Source organism: Halyomorpha halys, unplaced genomic scaffold (assembly GCF_000696795.3).
Source record: "Halyomorpha halys isolate HHAL.00 unplaced genomic scaffold, Hhal_1.1 Scaffold654.1, whole genome shotgun sequence".
In the NCBI taxonomy this organism is placed as follows: Eukaryota; Metazoa; Arthropoda; class Insecta; order Hemiptera; family Pentatomidae; genus Halyomorpha; species Halyomorpha halys.
Genome location: NW_027108478.1, coordinates 478,267 through 498,338, shown reverse-complemented (window position 1 = coordinate 498,338; position 20,072 = coordinate 478,267).

The following is a 20,072-nucleotide window of genomic DNA, read 5'->3' as shown; positions in this document are numbered from 1 at the left end:
GAAATGAGACGCCTGAAGCACTCTCAAAGACTAATGTATTTGCGGAGACTTTCCGTATATATATATACAATCGGTCAGCTGTTCTACTCGATTTGCTGATATAGACCTGTCCGTAACTTCCCCCACCAGTTTATGAACAATCCTCGTAAACACTATTATATACAAAGGAAAAAGATATATACAAATACAATTACAATAAAACTACAGAAATGGGATTCAAAATAACTCCACTCTATGCAAAAAAAAAAAAAATTAGACAATACAATTTCACATAAATCACTGATATTTACACACTCATGTCCCTATTAAGTTCCGAAAATGAAAAAAATAAATAAAAACTTTACAACTTTACATTATTGCTCTCCGGAAGGGAGGTGAGTACAATTCCGTACATCATGACAACGCTTTTGTATGAGGCTTTAATTGTTCTAGATGAAAATGTTCTTAGATTTTTCGGTTCTTTTAAGCTTTCTATGATGACAATATTGTGTTCTCTTAACGTGACCACTCTAAATGGGCCTTCGTACCTTTGCAGCTCTTTGCCCCTATTAGTTCCCAGTTAACGGTACACCACCGTAAAACTGGAACCATGTACGTAGGGCTCCTCACACCGCTTCTGCTGACCTCACTTTCACTGGGTACGCCATAGCTAGTTTGCTAAATACGTCTATCACTGTGGCCCACTTGTATCCCTTCCACGTAAACGAATCCGCTTGAAGATCACTAAGTGGTGCTTCTGCAGTGGGCGTCTCCTCCTGGATCGCTTGAGGTGGGTGTCTGTCATCTTTCGCAGTCAAGCATACGTCGCAACTACCGATAGTTTCTTGAATTGTGCGCTTCATACCCCACTATCGACGTTGCAACGCCTGTAGGGTTTCGTTCAGACCTCTATGGTAGGTCTTCCCGTGGTGATATGTGAAAGTAACTTCCTTTTGGCGTCACGGAGAGTTTCTTCCATCATCGTACAGCGTATAAAGAACCGGTCGACCCCATCTGTTCCGTTCGCCAAAGACGCCGAATTTTGTCCCACAGCACTGCATTTCCTACGTAAAGATGATGGGATTGTCCGGCCTTCGATGCATCCTTTAGTGCTCTGCAGATTTGGTTCTCCCTGAGACTGGGCTGGGACCATATAGTCACAATATTTCTGCTGCCGTATTTTTCATGCTCCATCTTCAGTAGCCCCGAGGTTCTGGTTTCCCATATGATTTCCCGGCGTTTATCATTAATAATTTCATCAATTTCTTCCATCTCGGTTGGTCTTTCCACAGGTAAGTCATCATCTTCAGATGTCGCATGTCCAGATGGTTCTCCCTGATTATCCTCGATCGCATTGACCACTATAGCCCTTGAGAGCCAGTCAGCAACAACATTGTCTTTACCAGGCTTGTATGTGATGTCCATATTATACTGGTTGAGGATCTCCTTCCGTCTGGTGATGCGCGCGGATGACACTTTCAATTTTCCTACAGCCTGCAGCCTACCACCGAATCTCCTTCACGTCTGTTGATACTTCCATCCTTTGTAGAGCCGACACTTTCTGGACATCCGGTCTCTCACCTTGCCGGGAGATGGTAAGCCCCAAAAAATTTACCTGCTATTGCCCTTGCCTAGTGCTGATTTTTCTCGGGAAAGCTTGAGACCGAACTCCCTCACTCTCTGGAACACGCTCTTCAAGTGTTTCACACGGTCACTTTCTGATTTCCTGAACACTCTTAGGTCGTCCATATACACGTGACTAACTGCTTCGTCCAATCCACGCAAGAATTCGTCCATAAGTCTCTGGAATGTTACAGTTGCGTTTTTCAGACCAAATGGAATTCTGGTGAATTCGTAGTGGACTCTGATCCCTGGGGTGCATTTTAAATTGTTAGTATCCCGCCTTTAGTTCCAATGTGCTAAAATTCTTCGCACCTCCTAATCTATCAAGAATATTTTCAAATCTTTGGATAGGGTATTTTTCATCGACCGTATTCTCATTGAGTTTAAAATATTCGATTACTACCCGGTGCTTTCACCATTTTCGCCCGGGGTATTCTTCTTGCGTACTGCACACAATGGACTGTTATAGGGCGAAGTGCTGAGTGCCCCTCTTGCGTGCTGTCCACAATTATCCCTTGCTTCCATAAACTTTCTATTTCTTCCCTAATGTATTTTGAAAGTGCCTGGGGGTACCACCTCTCCGTTACGTACGCCACCCTATCCTGCTTCAATGATTTCGTGCACCGTTCTTCCTGTAGCTCCTAGTACTGCCCTTTCTTTGAAAAAAATATCATCATATATGTTCAATATTGCCTCTTTCCAACTCTCTGGTAAATCACGCCAACTCTCGCTTTACGAGTTTCTGACAGCTGTACCTCTTCCCTCCAATTTTAACATCCCACTGACCCCCACTATTTTTTATCTTTGCTCCCACCTTTTCCAAAAGATCCCAACCAATGATTATCTGGTAGTCTCGGGGCATTTTTCCCATTAGATGGACTTTTACCTTCTCTCCCTTAGCCCCCCAGTTACTCAATCCCATTTCTGTTTCCCCTTCAATGCTGCAGGGCCCACCCAGAGTGATCAACTGACAGTTATATACTCTGTAGTTCCCTCTCTCGATCACTCAATCTCTCAAGCCTCTCAACAGACGATTATGTTTGCGCTACCGGTGTCCGCCAGACAGCTCACTCCTCTCTTCGCTCATATAAATAATAAGCAAAGCGCCGTGCTCTGCACTCACATGATGGTTCTCCAACGTGCAGGCGCCCCCCCCCCGTGTACACTCCTCAAAACTCTCCTCGTCTTCTAGGCAGTTTCTCCGGTTCTTCTCCAAGTAATCCTTTGTTTGCAGATCGTTCTTTCGCCCAGAGCCACCTGCTTCATTTTCTGTCTCCGTGTTCTCGGACGTTTCCGTTGGCTTGATCCATTCGTTCTTCGCGAGATTTTCCTCCTCCGTAATCTCTGTGCGTTTATCTCCCTAGGTTTGGGCTGATTCTTCTCTCTCTGCCGATACATATATTGACACTGTTTGGCTATATGCCCCTCATTTCCTCATTTGAAGCACCTCGTGCGCGGGGAATGCGCCACCAAATGCCCAATTTTTCCACAACCGTGACACTTGCGGTCCCCGGCCAACTATTGTTTCTGGGTTTAGCTAGGATTCTTCTATTTTCTTAGTTGATACCTCTCTCTTCTACCATTTCCGAATTTTCTCCTCCTCCAATGTTTCTTGGCTGTTAGTATTCTATCCGGGTCCACTCTGGCTCTTCTTCTTCCATTCGGGCCTCTACTTTTCTAGTACTTGTTTCTATGAGATCTTGAGCAATTTCCACAAAAAAGCGCTCTCTCGGAAATCCTTCCTTCTTCCCTATCTCCTTTGCCAACTGTATCTTTAGAATCATGGATAAGAATATCATCCGATCATGTACCTGGATTGTTTCAATCATCTCGCTGAGCTTATCTAGAATTCTAATAAAACGTGTCAGGAGTTACGCAGCATATTGCCCACTAGACTGTTTTGGATTTTTCTTCTCCCTGATCATCATAAATATGTCTTCTTCTGGGGCCTACCATCCTCCTCCGAACTACCTTCTTTATTCTTTCCTTGATACTTCTCCAAGGGATCTCTTCGTCCCCCTAAATGTGGTTGAGGATGCTTCTCTTCACTCTGTAGACGACCGCTGCTTTTAATGCCTCCACATCTTCATTATCGAGTAGATTTTCAATTGATTTTGCTTCAATTCGGCTTATCAGTCGGTCACCCCCTTTTATGAAGTGGCGAGTTCGCCTGTTTCCACGGTGAACCGTTCGATGTCAGAATTGGCTTTCCTCAAGTCTTGGGCGGTTGAGTACTTTCTTCCACTCTAGTGTTGTTGCATGTGCTTCTGCAAGAGATACTGGTAGTGGAGGAAATTCTGGGGGTGGAGGGTTTCCCTCTGTGGGAGTTGCGTTCAAAAACGCATCAAAACGTGATTCAAAGCTTCCAGGTTAAAAACCGCTTGTCTAACGATACCGTTGTCATTACCAGCTAATATTTAGAAAAAAAAGGGGGGGGGGAAAGAAAGAAAAAAAATTAAAGATGATAAAACAACAACAAAAAATTCTTCTTAAAAGGAAAAAATAATCTGGTATCTAAAGTTCCCGGGTTTTTTTTTCTTTTTCCTTTTATTTCTCTTTATATTGCCACATTTTTTTAAAGAAATCAAGATAGTTAACGGTGATGGTCAACCACAACCACAGCCCTTACTGAGGCAGCCAGTTCTACTAGTTCCAGGAACCAACCCGGCGGGTCTTCAGTCCCATGGTGTTCCGGTAGTCCCGGCAGTGCCAGTGGCGGTTCCGGTGTTACCCCTACCAGACACCACCCTCGCGGCTGCTCACGCCAATATGTTGGCTAAAATGAAAGTAAGAGCAGCAACCTCACAGAGTGTCAGAAAATCTGGCCGATGCTGTTTCCCTAAAATCAGCTCTCATCTGTAGGATAAAACGAAACATCCTGAATCAGATACAGGTAGATGAGGGAACTGCTTGGCCAGTAATTAAGGAAAGACTAAAGAAGGCCTACGGGGGAGGCAGATGGACCCCGGAAGAAGACACCTTCTATATGTTTCGGGAGAGGAAAAAGCAAGGACAATCCAATGGATAATATGCAGCAACGCTGTTGGGCCAGTTTAACCTCGTCACAGAAAAAATGAGGGAGACTCAGGGAACGGACCTGATCAGTTGGTGGATGAATTTCCTCGATGGGATAATGAAAGTACAACTGACTAAAGAAACAAATAAAAGGGAAGGTTTACCTAGGGATCGCACCTTTGTGGAATGCGCCCAGGAAATGATTGACGCAAGCGCTAGAGAGGAAGATGTGAGGATGGACGTCGATGATGGGTGATGGAACAGAGTTTCTTTTCACTCACCCAGGAATCCATCTACAACATGGAGAAGAAGAGAACCTAGAGATGGCGGTAGAGAAGGGGGCGAAGGCGAAGAACGACGACCGAACCAGGGCAGGACACGCACCGGAGGAAGGAAGGAAGAATGGAAGTGCCACGGATGGGGACAATTTGGACACCTGGCGGCCCAATGCCCCCGCACCAGGCGCTTTGAGTGTGGCAACGAGGGCCACATAGCGCGACAATGCCCATATATGTATAAAAGAGGAGAGATGGGACAAGGCTAACCGATGGAGATCAATGTCCAGCGGATACGGCGCAGAAGACAGGAAGACTACAGACCAAGTGAGTCCTCTAATGAGACCTCAGAAGCGTCAGAGGCCTCAAGAACAGAAGTGGAAAGCAGAGGAGGGAGGAGAGATAAACCACCAAGCAGTAGATGGCGCCGAGCGAGTGAGGAAAGGAGATCAAGGCAAGAGAGTTGAGGAGGGTGCCAGGAAAGGGGCGACCGCACATTAGAGATTTTCAATATCAAAGGAGAGATCAGCGGTCTGCCTATCATCAAGGTGAGCGGCGTGAGATGCTGGTGGACACGGGGAACTCCCACGCCATCATGTGCCGGGAAGCTGAGCGGAGGTAAGAGGAAACTCCAGATGGAGTCCAAGTATGTCATTGTCAATTAATCACCCTGGGTGGGCCCTGTAGAGTAGAACGGGAGGCGGACATAGATTTACGGGAATGGGGAATCGAAAAAGGGGTATTGAGGGTTTATATTTTTGAAAAAGTGCCCCGTGAATATCAGGCAATTATAGGTTGCGATCTATTAGGGAAGGCAAGTGCGGGGGTTAGGAATAACAAGGGCCTGTGGAGGATTCGGTTGGGGAAGAGGAGATATCGGTGTCGCGAGCTTCGAATGGGAGAAAACAAACAGAAACGGACGATCCAAGGGGGGGGGGGGAGGAATTGGAGAAAGGAAATAAAGAACAAATATGAAGATATTTTCTTCAATGAGGGAGAGTTACTGGGGGTCGACCGGACAAACAATGGACCAAATCCCCCTGAAACAAGATACGATTACTTATGTAAAAGAGAGGAGGTATCCACATGCGCTTAGACAGCATATCCGGGAAGAGTTTGAGAATCTAAAGAAGCAGAACCTCATCATAGATAGTACCTCCCCATACAACAGTCCCCTATGGGCAGTGTGGAAGAAGGGCACACCGGGCACAGGCCATTCTCAGAAAAAAATGATATGACCCACCCTATTAATTTAATAATTCGAGGAACAAGGATACGCCCAAGTGAGGTAGTCATCTACCTTGGCATAAGATTTGGAAGAGGATTTAACGTGACTCCTCACTTGGATTACTTGGGAAATAGGGTGGCCCAATGGAACGGCCATAGTCGTGTGGGGAACGCCTTCTGGGGCCTCAGATTCCCTGCGACAATGACCATATATAAAGGAGTGGTCGAGGGTATTCTGAGGTATGCCTACCCCGCCTGGAACCGGAATCTCTCGCAACGGCAGAAGAGAAGATTGGCGACAATCCAACGGACGGCTTTACTTAGTCAGCAAGGATTAGTCTCTGCTTTGCTTAGTCACACATGAGGCGATGCAAGTTTTAGCGGGAGGGATACCTCTCGACCTTCTCCAGCAAGAAATAAGCAGTAAGAAATGATGATGAGGGCTCGGCTGGTTTGCCGGCAAATCCTCAGGTGAGGGTTGACGAGAGCCCAAGTAAATGGAAAACCATACTCCGGGAGGATACCACCGAAGAATGGAACTAGCGTCAGATGACAAGCCCTAAAGGTGCTACCTTAAGGAAAGATTTCCCCACTGTTTGGTTCATGGATGGAAGCAAAGTAGGTCCTCCCAGACTACTGGCTCTCTCAATTTCTCATGGGCCATGGGATAGATGTCGACCCCCTATGGCCTAGTTGTGGTGTTCCGGAGACTGCCGAGCAAATCATCATAGCTGTACCGTCTTTGATGCATTATGGGTCAGATTGCTGGGGGAAGCCTGAATCTACGCCCTCACAGAGAACTACTTCCCTCAGCTAGTAAGCGAAGAAAACTACCCGTATTACAAAGAATTTGTACACGGGTAGAAAACAATTATTGGACCAAGCCACTTCAATATTCGTCAAAGAAGAAGACCAGTCCCTGGAATGGCTGCGGACGGAAGATGCGCAGAAGACTGAATCTTAAGACTGAAAACTATTGAAACCTATAAGAAAACTGTACATAAATAACTAAAATTGTAAATTGATTCATTAGCGGTCGTTTGATGGATATGTAACATCGAACTGCTGCTGAACACCTGTATTGCTTATAAGGCAGAGGAAGGTGGAAATAAATAAATAAAAAGGGTACACCGGAAGACAAGGGAGAAAAATATAAGGTAGTAATTGAATACCGGGGCCTTAATGAGAACACGGTATACGAGAGATACCCGATACCGCGATTAGAAGATATCTTAGACTGGGTGGGGCAACGATCTTTAGTACTTTAGATAAGAAGGCCGGGTATCACCAAATCAAGATGCACCCGGAGAATCAGTACAAGACAGCTTTTACATTCAAAAGGAGGCATTACGAATTTACGAGGATCCCCTTCGGACTGAAGAATGCCCCCATCACGTTCCAACGATTGACGGACGAATTCTTACAGGGAATCGACGAGTCCATGAGCCAGGTATACATGGACGACCTGCTCGTTTTCACCAAAACGGAAAAAGAACATGTGTCCCACTTGCGCAAAGTGTTCGAACAGGTCCGGTTGGATTAAAGATGTCGTGCGAAAAATCAATATCGGGAAGAAACCAGAAAAAATTTTTAGAACACAATATCGGAACAAGTAGTCAGGCCAGACGCAAATAAGGTAGAAGCGATCAGTAAAATGGTGGTTCCAACGGATGTTAAGGGAATCAGGAGATTGTTAGCCGCTCTGAACTACCATAGACGATTCGTACCTGCGATGGCCAGTTATATGTTACCCTTCAACAACCTTCAAAAAAGAGGAATAGGGTGAAGGTGACGCCCGATATGGTGGAAAACATTAGGAAATGCATGGATTCGCTACAGAAGGAACCGGTGTTGATATTCCCGGACTTTGAACGTACATTAACCAACACCACGAGATAAAACGCCTCTGGAGATTAGAACCAATCGGAATGGATCGAAATTTCGTTTGTTGCCAATGATGGTGAAAACCGTTCGGGACGGAGATCAACAGTCCTACTCGGACCTTTCCTTGTGCCATAATCTTCCTAGCCTGGAGAACCGGAAGTGAAATAACCGCTGTTAGTGTACCTCCATATGCTTGACGGATAGATTTCACTGCTGTGGTAGGCACTGAATCTTCACTCAAGAGAGGTTTTAAGGCCTCCGCAACCTCCTCTTTTGTGGTGAGAGCATCCAAGTCTCGTAGCTCGAAAAGGGACTCCTCCGTCCAAGTCCGCACTTCTGCCCCTTCACCAAGCACACCCTAGTGAAGCAAGAGATTGCTCATTCTTTCGGTCCAGTTGGAGTAAAAGGTCTCCTTTATTGATTTTCCGAACCTTTGTGATTGATGAAGCCATTCCCATCATCGCCGGGTCTTCTCTCACCATTCGCAAGACATTTGAGTAAATCTTTTTCTTACTTTCTGCCATTGCTCCTGCTGTGGTTCTATACGTTGAGCTGCCGATCTCTGAGGGCGATCTGCATTATGATGCACCACTGGTGCATTGTGTTGTGTGGTTTTCTTCCTGTCCTTCGTTTTATCACCCGTTAAAGAAGGTGTGGTTATTGTTCCTTCTGTTTTAACAGCATTTTTTCTAGGTGGACTTACTTCCTTCGTTTGGGTGTGGCTCTCTGTAGTTTCGATAGGGAGTGCAGCTGTTTCTAACTTTTCAAAGTAAAGTTGTATTTCGCATGCAAAACTCCTTATCTTGCCATGCACATTATTCTTGGTACGAATGAAGGAGAGAAGCTGCTTAATCTTCCTCCCAAGATTCTGCATCACCTCTGTGGTAAGTCTTGTAGCATTAGATGCTGCAATGGCCAAGTCTCCAAACATTGCAGCACTGCGGTCGTATGATGACGACGCCGGGGTACTCGCTTTCGCATTCCCTATCTGCGCCGGTACTGGGGTTCTGTGCACCGTAGCACAGTTAGCCCTATCTTCCATACTCTCTCATAGAATTTTCGCATTTTATACCTCCTGCCAGGTTTTGAAACAGCCGCCTCTAACCTGAGGAACAGACGCTGACCTGTACGCCGCCTATTCTAGGAACCATCGCGTCTGGATTTGAATCTAGTTTTGGTCCACCCCGGGTATTTTATTTCCCCGGTTCCCGCCATATCTGGTGAGAATCCCCCTATCCGCCACCTGGGGAGGCGCCCGATGGGAGACTAGCTACTCCCAGATAGTAGGTAGGTAGGTAGGTAGGTAGGTAGGATTTGGTGAGAAAATAACAATTATCACAAAATACAACAGTAATACACAAGTATGTTAGTATATATGAAAAACATGTTTTTCCATAGATTTCGGGTAGAGAGGATAGGATAGATATATCCTGTCTACCCCTTAGCCCACGGCATTATAATATAATATAATAAGATAGAAGTATTTCACATGATTTCATTTGCTTTATTACATAAACTTATGCAGAATTATATATTGATTGCTTCTCAATTTTCAGCCAAAATAGTTTCGACTCATTCAATTTTATCACTGTACTCGAAAAGTGGAATCGCTTGTAAAACCAACAACAAATACTATAATATTAGGGACTAGCCAAACTATTATCATAGCAGAACTGACTGAATAATGATTTCGAATAAAATAAGGATTTGGTAATAATATGATAATAACAACACTAAATTATGAGAAAAGGTGTCATAAAAGGTTGAAACAAATTTTACAAAATTTTTCTCAAAGAGTAATGAAATATTTATACTTTTTTTTTTAATTTTCAGGACACATTTTGGGTATTACATCTCTTTCATGTTCATATTACTATTTAAGCTTCCTTTAAATCGACGTTTGAATAAATACCTCAAATATTTTTAAATTGTATAATGTTTAATTGTTTTGTAGTAAAATTAAACCTTTTTTAGAGCAATTATAAAGTTTACATGACGAAGTTTAAATGCGACACCAAGATCAATATCAATGTTCTTTGATAATAAATCATTATCTATTAAACCTGAAAAAAATCATATAACCATATACCAATAGTTTGGTGTCAAAGGATAAGCCGTGTTAATGAATTAGTGAAAAAACAAAGAAACCTGTAATGTAGTTTAAAATCCAATGTTTTATATATCACTGAATATCGTACGAAATACTTTTTGTTTACTTTACATACATCAACTTTTTTAAAACAATTTATTAAAACCTGCCACTTGTGGTCAGTAAATAATTGCGTTAAATGCAATTATAATATCCATTGAACTGACTGCACCATTCCATAGGAATGCCCTTAACTCCCCTACTTTCATTAGCGCTGAGGCAATATTTTTTCCCATATTAATATTATTGCGGTGTTTAGTAATTCCGAAACAACATTCAATAATCAATTTAGGATTGAAAATTATTGTTATAGATAAAGTATTTGCAAGTATTATCACCTATACATAACCATAGACATCAGGAAGTGAATATTATAGTAGACTAACCGGTCAACCAGAGAAGTTCACAGGGAAAAAAAATTCTATTTCAAAGTAATAATCTTAACAAATCCCGGTAAAGTTATAAACCATCTTATGTCTTTACACACCCAGTGGAGCGAGCTCATACAGTTTCATGAAGACGATGATGTACAAAAAAATGGTAATTCATTCGTTTCTAAATTTATTTTTAAATGTTGAGGCAGATGCTTTAGGCTTGTTTGTTTGTTTTTGTTTTAACAAAATCTAAATATTTCAAGATAATACTTGAGACTAGCTCTTTGGACTTACCGAGAGCTGGGGTATCATCCTTCAGTTCGACCAAAACCCTACCGCTGAGGAATTGACCTGGGAAGTAGAGGAGGCTACTGTTGTCGAAGAGGATTAAGAACTTGACAAGCTTTCGGGACATGTTGGGGCTCACCACAAGCCCCCGACGAGCAACAATTCAAAACTCCTTATAAGACAGTGCTTCCCAGGGCCCCCCTCCTTCACTTTCCCTTCCCAACTTACGTCACCTTCCCCCCTCCATTTCATCGGCTGCAGGTATCCTTTGTTAACGATTCCTGGTCGGAGAGTCCGAACTGTTCGGTGCCTGGCCGATTTAGTATCGTCGGGTTATTGAAAAACTCCTGAAACCTAAATTTTCAAATTATTTTCTTTCTTACTACAATATAACTACTTATTGGAAGATTATAGATTGACCGTGAGTATAGATGAATGGAATATGGTCCGGGTGCGGAAAAAAAAAACTCAAATAGTAGATAATTATACTATTTCCTTGAGCCAACGTTCCACATTGGCTTAATAGTTTATCACTGTTGTTGATAAATAGTAATATACTAAAAAAAAAAATGTATGAAGTGATCCATGCGTTTGCTAATAAAAAATCAATAAAAGCAGCTCTTGTACATTTTTTTTTTTTTCAAGTTACTTTCCAAATATTGAATAAAATAATGATTTTAACTAGTGTGCTCTTTATTTCTATTGCTAATCCAATGTTGTTCAGAAAACAAAGTCTCCTTCCTGGAAGGCCTAATATGTACAAGTACCTATAACTGCTACCGGATTAAAAACGGCCCTGAGCGAGATGTATAGTCCAATCAAAATAAGATAGCGGCTTAAATTATATCCCCTGTAATTATTATTTTGTAAACATATTCAGGGAAGTTTAAAGAAGGTAATATCAAAAGTCCTGAGGAATAGGAGGACGTGGGTTTGGATCAGAAGCCCAAAAAAATGGGTTTTGAACAAATATTTCGAAAATGTTCAACCCTAGGAAAACCTTTGTTATATACAAAATTAAAACTCTATAAAAAAGATCAACTTTACCTTTTATATACAATCAATATTTTTCCATTAAATCTTGTTTGCAAAAAAAACACATTTTGAATATCTATTAACATAGCTTTTTACCCATATAGGGAAGAGGGGAAAGGAGCGTGTGTTGTCCACCGGCCTCTCATGATGGATATACTTTGAATTAATTTTGTATAGCACCACTTCTATAGAAGATTTGTAGGTCCCCTGTAATTTTGTACACTTTCGACTTATGTTATAAAATTATAGTAATACAGTCCCGATGCTCTTAACTAAATATCTAGCATATTATTAGTAAGAAAAAAAATAAAATCTTAACTTCCAAATAATACAACAAAAAAAAATAATAAAAATGAATTTACAAAACAGTAATAATATTACTGGTATTAATTAATGACTGATATAAGTAACATAATAAACGGTTTAAGAATAAATTTTGTCATATTACTAATAAGGAAAACTATATATCAATTTTTACGGTCAACAATATATACATATATAAAAAATTACTATAATATATTAATAGTAATAAAACAAATAAAATCTTAACTTCCAAATAATACAGCAAAAAATAAAAATTAATTTACAAGTAATAATGTTACTGGTATTAATTAATGACTGATATAAGTAACATAATAAACGGTTTAAGAATAAATTTTGTCATATTACTAATAAGGAAAAAATATTTTTGTTGATAAATAATAGACATCGTCTTTCAATTGGGATTCTCTTGACACGTTGATAATAGATGGTGAAAATGTAGAGTCAGAAACAAAAATTACTTTATTAACTGTACAAAAGAACTGAATTAAATACTAAGACTACTGGAGCTATCGACTGACCAAGTACAATAGACTTGGGAAAGGATATTTCAGTTGGTATATATTGGAAACAGGGAATTAGGAAATTGGGTTTATTGGGCATGTAGGGACCTATCAATATTGTCACGCCATCTTTCTTGCTTTTTTGGGCATCGGAAGTAGAATTGTTTGGTTATTGTGAAATCAAATTAGGATAGTTTGGCAGCTGAGGTTCGAAGAACTTGGTATTTTACTTTTTTTAATTATAAGTTCATTTTTTTTTAATTACCAGTTATTTGTATTTTGAATTTATATTAAAAAATTCATTTACATAAATCATGGAGAATTGGAAGTTTGTTGTGGGACGAGCATAAATACATCGCTGCAGTATAGCCATTTTACAACAAGATTCCAGCTGCCATGGAATCAGAGCCTGAAAATAGACTGATAAGGGAGTTTAAAGTCTGCAGTCGGAATTAAGAGATATCCAACGGCTCACCTCTTTTTGAGGCCACTAGATTTTTGGGGTGTGTTTCAGGACCCTCACCCACTCAATTTTCAACCGACCTTCATTATCAACATCTGAATGACGGCGGATGTTGCGGAGGAAATATTATCCTTAAGAAGTTATCAATATGCGCATATCTCCTTGGCCCCTCGACCCCCCCGGCCATCTGTGAGTGACTTTTTTTCTCTCTTTTTCTTGCATCGAGCTCCATATTTTTCTGTTTGTTTGTTTCCTTATTTCTTTTCTTCTCACCAACTAAAGTATTATTTTTTTTTGTATAAAGAAAATTATTATAGTTTGTTTGTAAATCCAAATATTCTTTTTTTTTTACTTCACTCACTATTTTATTTTTAGAACAACGGGAAACGATTCATTTTTTTTTTATTTGCATTGTTCATATTTTAATTTATTAAATTGTATATATATCACTGGAAAGGTTATTTTTTTATTATTTACTTTCCTTCATTATTTTGCTTTTTTAATGTTCATTTCAGGCCCTCTGTCTTTATTTTTTAACCCGAACCAGCGAAAATTCACTCTGGGGAAGACCATTGTTTTTCATTTGCGAAAAACCCCTCGCCCCAACATTATTTTGGACCTCTGGCCCGGATATTATTTAGTTCGCTTATTTCATAACCTTTGCTCACACATTATTTTGGTCCCGTCCGGGCCGTATTAAATTAATTTGCTTTTTTAGAACAATTACTCACCCGTCTTTTTTGTTTATTTTAATTATAAAAATGTCTCCCAAAAGCCAAATGATGACCATGAGGCTAGATATAACGCTTTAGAGGAACAGTTAGATGGCCAAGGATATAATGGCGACCACCTCTATGGCCCGTAGTTTAAGCACCGACTCGTCGCGGGGCCTCTCATTTGCGGTGCATCTCTGGCGCGTACGTATTGAAACCTCATTTTTGGAATCGAATTCTTTAGCGCGAAAATTAAATGTCCCAGCGAAAAATTAAAACATTAAAAGATGAGGTTCGAAATAATTATTATGAGGCTTTATCATTTGGGAATTCCACTACCGGAGGGGAAAACAGTAATTTAGATTTCGATAAATCGGTGATGTACCGATCCGTGGTGGAAGCTATGTCAGTCACGGTTACCCACTATTAACATTCCGGTATTTTCTGGGGATATCTCGGATTGGCAAGACTTCAAAGAAACTTTTCAGTCACTCATACATAACAGGCATGATATAGACGACGTTCAAAAGTTTCATTACTTAAAATCAGTATTAAGGGGGTCCACAATGCAAAATATTTCGGCCATATCAATATCCCCAGTAGGTTATAAGCGTGGGAAGTGCATAGTAAAGCGACATTAGTTTTTTTTATATAAAGAAAATTATTTTAGTTTGTATATAAATCCAAATATTATTTTTTTTACTTCATAACTCACTATTTTCTTTTTCGAAACGATTCATTTTTTTATTTGCACTGTTCATATTTTAATTTATTAAATTGTATATATCACTTGGAAGGTTATTTTTTATTATTTAATTTTCTTCATTATTTTGCTTTTTTTAATATTTATTTCAGGTCCTCCGTCTTTATTTTATAACCCGAACCAGCAAAAATTCACTCTGGGGAAAACAATTGTTTTTCATTTGCGAAAAATCCCTCGCCCCAACAATTGCAAAAAAATACTGATTAACAGAACCGCTGACCGCTTGTTCAAGCCATCTATTCAAAAAAAGATAAAAATTTAATTTTTTTAATCTATTAAATAAACGGTTTGTTTATTTCTCCCCGCATTAAAAGCGAAGACCCTTGAACGTTAAATATTATTCTCTGCTATAGACGGTTTGATAGGCTAGCATCAATCTCTACAGGATACATGAATATTGATAGGAGAGGTTCCATAGGAAGGGGACTTGGCAGATATGTCTAGTTACTTATGCTTTAAAAAAGATTTTACAAATGTTTCCCTAATAAATATAATATAAAACCAATAAGCGTTTACAGTGATACAACACCTCAATATAATCCTCCAATAGATCCAAGCTAGATTTGTTTTTGATCTTTACTCAAATATACGTTTAATATCAACAAAAGTTTCTCTTATTCTTCAAAGAATCAATAAAAGACAAAATAGAACAAAATAATTTCTTTTAAGACCTATCAACCAGTATAGGTTTATTTTGTGTGTTCATCTGTTCATACATGTTTCAGACTAGGAGTAGAAGTAGATCTAAATTTACATTGATTCGATAATTCATTGTTTAATACTTCTTTAATCATGTATTATAGTTAATATTTTAGTTACATGATATTCAGTTATATAATAATTTAGAATAGCAATATTTGATTATAGTTAAATATTTTGTAATATATTATAGTAACATTTAGTTTTACTACATGTATGTCTAGTACATAATTAATGTGTTTGTACAAAATAATTATTTTGTATTTCCTTTCGATTTAATAATAGTATTAACAATACCAAATTCTTATTCATTCTGGAAAGAATCCCTTTCAAATATTATTTCAGAAATAGTCAATGGACGTTTTGACTAATAAAGAATGAGAGAAATAACTAATTACATTATAGAATAATATGAATGAAAAAATAATAAATAACAATAATAATAACAAGCGTTAATGTTTGATTAACTACTATTACTACTAGTGTGGCTCTACAATCCGGTGTTGATTCCAGGCCTCCTCCAGCAGCTTCCACCAATTGTCTCGGTTTCTTGCAGCCGCCATCCAATTCCGAAGCCCCAGCATATTTGTTGCATCAGCAGCAACACCATCAGCCCATCGCAGCGTTGGTCTTCCTCTTCTACTGGTACAACAGAGTGGCTCCATTAATAATGGTCTTGATGGATCCTCACTGCCCATCCTAACGGCATGTCCTGTCCATCTCAGTCTTGCAATTTTCATCATATGAACAATATCGAGCTCCTTAAACATAGTGTACAGTTCCTGTTTTTTCCTCCTTTTCCACTCTCCATTATTGGTTGATTAAAACTGAAAAAAAACTTTAATAAAAATTAAAATTAATTAAGAGTATTAATAATTAATGTATAAATACCAAGTTATATAGAAGTTTTTGTAAATTATGTTAGTAAATAAGGATAATGTGTATAATTTTATTTTTAGTATATGAGTAGATTAAATTTAAATATGGTATCACTATATTCGCTACACACAGTACGCAGCCACGCTGTTAGGACAGTTTAATCTGACCACAGAAAAGATGAGAGAGACTCTTGGAGCGGATATTGTCGGTTGGAAGATGAATTTTATCGACTCCATAATGAATGTGCAACTAGCTAAGGAGACGAATAAAACAGAAGGTTTACCACGGGACCGCACCTTCGTGGAATGTGCTCAAGGCATGATCGACGCGAGCGCCAGAGAGGAGGACGCAAGGATGGATGATGGAGGATGGAACAGAGTACCGTACCACCGCACAAGGAGTCCATCAACTCCATGGAAGAGAAGAGAACCCAGGGATAGAGGCACGGGTAGAGAAAGGCGGCCGAACCAGGGCAGAATACGCAATGGAGGAGGGAAAGAAGACAGGAAGTGTCATGGGTGCGGAAAAGTAGGACACCTGGTGGCCCAATGCCCCCGCACTAGGTACTTTGAGTGCGGCAATGAAGGCCACATAGCACGACAGTGCCCTTATATGTACAAAAGAGCAGAGACGAGACCAGGGGAACCGATGGAAATAAATTTCCAGTGGATACGGCGGAAAAGACGGGAGGACAATAGACCTAGTGAGTCCTCCAGTGAAACCTCAGAAGCCTCAGGAACAGAGGGGGAAGGAAGAGGAGGACGGACCAATAAACCGTCAAGCAGTAGATGGCGCCGAGTAAGTGAGGGAAGGAGATCAAGGCAAGAGAGTTGAGGTGGATGCCAGGAGAGAGGCGACCGCACATTAGAGGTTTTCAACATCAAAGGAGAGATCAACGGTCTGCCTATCATCAAGATGAGCGGCGTGAGATGCCTCGTGGACACGGGGAGCTCCCACACCATCCTGTGCCGGGAGGCGCTGAGGAGCTGAGCGGCGGTGAGAGGAAACTCCAGATAGATGTTCAGGTATGTCATTGTCAATTAATCACCCTGGGTGGGCCCTGTGGAGTAGAAGGGGAGGCGGGCATCGATTTACGGGAATGGGGGATCAAAGAAGGGGTATTGAGGGTTCATATCGTGGAGAAAATGCCCCGTGAATATCAGGCTATTATAGGTTGCGATCTATTAGGAAAGGCAAGTGCGGGGATTAGGAATAACAAGGGTCTGTGGACGATTCGGTTGGGGAAGAGGAGATATCGGTGTCGCGAGCTTCGAATGGGAGAAAACAAACAGAAACGGACGATCCAAGGGGGGGGGGGAGGAATTGGAGACAGGAAATGAAGAACAAATATGAAGATATTTTCTTCAATGAGGGAGAGTTACTAGGGATGACCGGACAAACAATGCACCAAATCCCCCTGAAACAAGATAAAATTACTTACGTAAAAGAGAGGAGATATCCACACGCGCTCAGACAGCATATTCGGGAAGAGTTAGATAATCTGAAAAAACAGGGTATCATCGTAGATAGTACCTTCCCATACAACAGCCCCCTATGGGCAGTGCGGAAGAAGGGCACACCGGGAGACAAGGTAGAAAAATATAGGGTAGTAATTGATTACCGGGGCCTTAATGAAACACGGTACCGCGATTAGAAGATATCTTAGATAGACTGGATGGGGAAACAATCTTTAGTACTTTAGATCTGAAGGCCAGCGACCACCAAATCAAGATGCAATTTTTTTTTTTTTTTTTCGCACCCTCCATTAATAAGGAAAAGGAAAGTAGGGTACATGCAAAAATGTTTAGGTTGATGTTATGCATCCTTTTACTACCAGGGGTATTATAAGGTATTGATTCTATTGTGCACTGTGTGTGTATAGTTGAAGGCGCCAAGTGCGCGTTGTGACACCCGGAAGATCAGCAAAAGACAGCTTTTACATTCGAAAGAGGGCATTATGAATTTACGAGAATGAAGAATGCCCCAATTACGTTCCAACGATTGATGGACGAATTCTTACGGGGAATCGACGAGTCCATGTGCCAGGTATACATGGACGACCTGCTCGTTTTTAGCAAAACGGAAGAAGAACATGTGTCCCACTTGCGCAAGGTGTTCGAACAGGTCCGGAAATTCGGGTTAAAGTTATCGTGCGAGAAATCAATATTGGGTAGAAACCAGATAAATTTTTTAGGACACACAATATCGGAACAGGGAGTCAGGCCAGACGCAAATAAGGTAGAAGCGATCAGGAAAATGGCGATTCCAACGGATGCTAAGGGAATCAGGAGATTGTTGGGCGCTCTGAATTACTATAGACGATTCGTACCGGCGATGGCCAGGTATCTGGTACCCATCAACAACCTTCTGAAAAAGGGAAATAGGGTAAAGGTGACGCCCGATATGGTGGAAAATATTGAGGAAAATGCATGGAGGCGCTTCAGAAGGAACCAGTGTTGGGATTCCCGGACTTTGAACGTACATTTATTATCACTACGGACGCAAGTGTGTACGCGTTGGGGACGGTACTGTCGCAGGATTGCGAGCGTGGAGAGCGACCAGTGGCGTACGCTAGCAGGCGGTTAAAAGATGCTGAGACAAGGTACAGCGCACTTGAGCGAGAACTGTTAGGTATTGTGTGGGCGGTAAAATATTTTCGCCCCTTTGTTTTCGGAAGGAACAGATCACAGACCGCTTCAATGGGTTGGGAAGCTTAAAGAGTCCTCAGCTAGGGTCACCAGCTGGAAGGAACTGCTGAACCAGTACAACATCGTAATCCAGTACAAACCAGGAAAAGAAAATGTAGTCGCTAACTGGTTATCCCGCGCGGTCACCGTCAATGCAATTGACGAGGAACAACCACAGACGTCAGGAGAGGTGAGACAGTTTTAGCGAGAATGGACGCCAGGGGAAGAAGAAACGCAAAGCTCGACGGGTAACGACCATGAGCCATCATCCGAGAACGAAAGCTGCACTGGGGGAAGACCAACTGAGATGAAAGAGCTAGAGGTGGTGGTGAACGATAAATCACACCAAATAATTTGGAAGACAAGGACTTCCGGATCCATGAAGATGGACTTCGCTAAATATGGGAAGACCTCGATAACCACTATTTGATCTGCACCGGGTGTCAGGAATGATGAGATCTGCCGAGCACTGAAAGATGCATCCAAACTGGGGCGTACATACCATCTATACGTCGGGAATGGAGTGGTTTGGGAGAAGATAAAACGCCTCTGGAGATTGGAGAAAATCGGAATGGATCGAAACTTCGTTCGTTGCCTAATAATCGTGGAAACCGTTCAGGACAGAGATCAACAGAGGGAGGTCACCTTGGTATACCACCAGGGGAAGACCAATCACCGAGGCTTGAATGAGACCTACCAAGCCCTGCGACGGAAATATTTCTGGTGGAATATGCGAAAAACAATTCAGGAGATAATTGGGAACTGTGAGGTGTGCCTCAGCACCAAATACGACTGACACCCACCCAAGGCGACTGAAAAAAACGTGGGACAAGGTGAGAGATAGAATCGAAAAGGAGAAAGCTAAACGCGTGGCGCGACATAACGAGGGTGTACGTGACATTGTGGAGAAAATTGGTACAGGGACAGTGGTTTACCGTAGAGTGATCTCTAACAGGGGTGAGGAGCCGCAAAGGTACCCTGGTAATCTGCTACCCATCAACAACCTTCTGAAAAAGGGAAATAGGGTGCAGGTGACGCCCGATATGGTGGGAAATATTAGAAAATGTATGGAGGCGCTTCAGAAGGAACCGGTGTTGGCATTCCCGGACTTTGAACGTACATTTACCATCACCACGGACGCAATTGAGTACGCGTTGGGGGCGGTACTGTCGCAGGATTGTGAGGGTGGAGAGCG